The sequence below is a fragment of the Saccostrea cucullata genome, unplaced genomic scaffold, assembly GCF_032062105.1.
Source record: "Saccostrea cucullata isolate Sc308-1 unplaced genomic scaffold, CSIRO_AGI_Scuc_v1 ctg1307, whole genome shotgun sequence".
Classification (NCBI taxonomy): Eukaryota; Metazoa; Mollusca; class Bivalvia; order Ostreida; family Ostreidae; genus Saccostrea; species Saccostrea cuccullata.
This window is the reverse complement of record NW_026933965.1, coordinates 76,182-77,909: the sequence shown is the minus strand read 5'-3', so window position 1 is coordinate 77,909 and position 1,728 is coordinate 76,182. Positions and strand designations below refer to the sequence as shown.

The following is a 1,728-nucleotide window of genomic DNA, read 5'->3' as shown; positions in this document are numbered from 1 at the left end:
AGAAAATTGAAAGAAGTCTCTTTGAGGAGTTAATTATATTTAAATAAAAAAAAAATGACCCTATAATCTTGGAGTTATCAGCCTTTGCATAGAAGCAGTCAACCTTAACATTCATAATGCAGAAAAACAAACGTCATGAAAAACTTAAAATAAAACAAAGTAAAATTAAAATAATTCCTTTTATTTCAATATGACTTAGGATTTTCCATTATTTTTAGTATAAACAATGGAACTCCATTGGAATCTAATACCTGCGCACTGCACCTATACATCAATACATAAATTTTGATTTATGACTAGAAAAAAAAAAACTGTGATAATCGACATAAAAAATTCACGTGAAAAGCCTTTAACCTGTTTATCCCAGGGTCACCTCGATACACTTCCGGTACAACGAAATCGTTTCCATTTTGACCATTAGATACCCGGTACTTGTGAGGCCCCTTCTTTTGACCATGTAACATTAACTATGGTACCATTGCCTATCGGACACGCCATCATGACTCTGTCGAGAATTCTGCTCTGAATTTGGTTGTTCCTCTGCTTTGGAGCTGTAATAGAACAGTATGTATTTTTTCTTTGAAGCCAATATCCGTTTTGTTTGCTTTTTTTGTTTAATGTCCCTCTCGAGAATTTTTCATCCATAGATTTGCTACTGCTATCTGAAAGTGGACTGCAAATTAAGACATATACTTGGCACTCAGGGCCATTAATTTTCCGCACCAGCACCTATTTAGAAAAAGAACCTCGGTTCTCCACGCCCCAAAATGATTTAAACAAACCCCAGCAGAAGAATACCTTACTCCGCGACTCCAAAGCAAAGACTCTACAATTTCAACACATGGGCATCAATTCACACAACGTATGTACGCTTGTAGATCTATATGTACAAATCTAAATTTACAAAGACACTTGGGATCAAGTCCTTTTCCTGAATTTTCTTTAAGGCTATTGTCACCTTTATCACCGGGAAGCCCTTGGGCTCCTACATAGTAACATAATTTAATGTATTACATGTACCATACGATCAAACAAACAACTTAACTATAATTTTTTTCTCTTTATACTCTATGAAGTAGCGAGTCAGCACAATGTTTTCGAACAATTATCTGAATATTACGTAATATATATTTACAAAAACAAAATCCACAGCTAACCCTTATTTCCAATATCGCCCTTCTCTCTGGATGTCCCTGGGTTTCCCTGATCAACCAGGAAATCCAGATGGTGCTAAATCGCCCTTTGCACCGGAATTACCCGAATCCTTATTAAAGCCTTTAGCTCCAATATCTCTTTTCTTCCATTTGGACCCTAAAAGAATTAAAACAAAAACATCATAAATGAAATACACCAAAGTACTTACATATTTCTCAAACAAACTTAATGTTCAGAAACAAAAAGAAAATAAAAAATTAAATAAAAGAAAAACCTGGTTTTTGTACTTTTAAACAGTTGCACACTTTTCGCCAAGCCCTCCTATATTGCCTTTAGAGCCTCCGGCTCAGTTTTCGCTATTTATTCCGGAATCCCCTTTACTTCAGGACAAACCCGGGGGACCTCTTTGTGTCCAGGGTCTACCTTCTCCCCCGGGGCACCTAGTTTTATTTTAGTGTGTTAAATAATGTTTTATAACAATGTTTACATTCTCTACATATAAAATTTTAGGAAAATAGCGAAAAATGAATAAATAAGTAGGGTGTATATAGAGTCTACAAATAAGATTAAATT

The 1,728-nt window shown here is 35.0% G+C and overlaps 1 long non-coding RNA gene across 1 annotated transcript; it reads right to left on the bottom strand.

The window, feature by feature from the left end:
- Positions 1–441: 441 nt before the first annotated feature.
- Positions 442–1,213, bottom strand: LOC134239702 (uncharacterized). Its single transcript, XR_009986274.1, has 3 exons — positions 1,158–1,213; positions 891–985; positions 442–543 (listed from the first exon to the last, which is right to left on the bottom strand). It is a non-coding gene; the product is annotated as an uncharacterized LOC134239702 (long non-coding RNA).
- Positions 1,214–1,728: the final 515 nt, after the last annotated feature.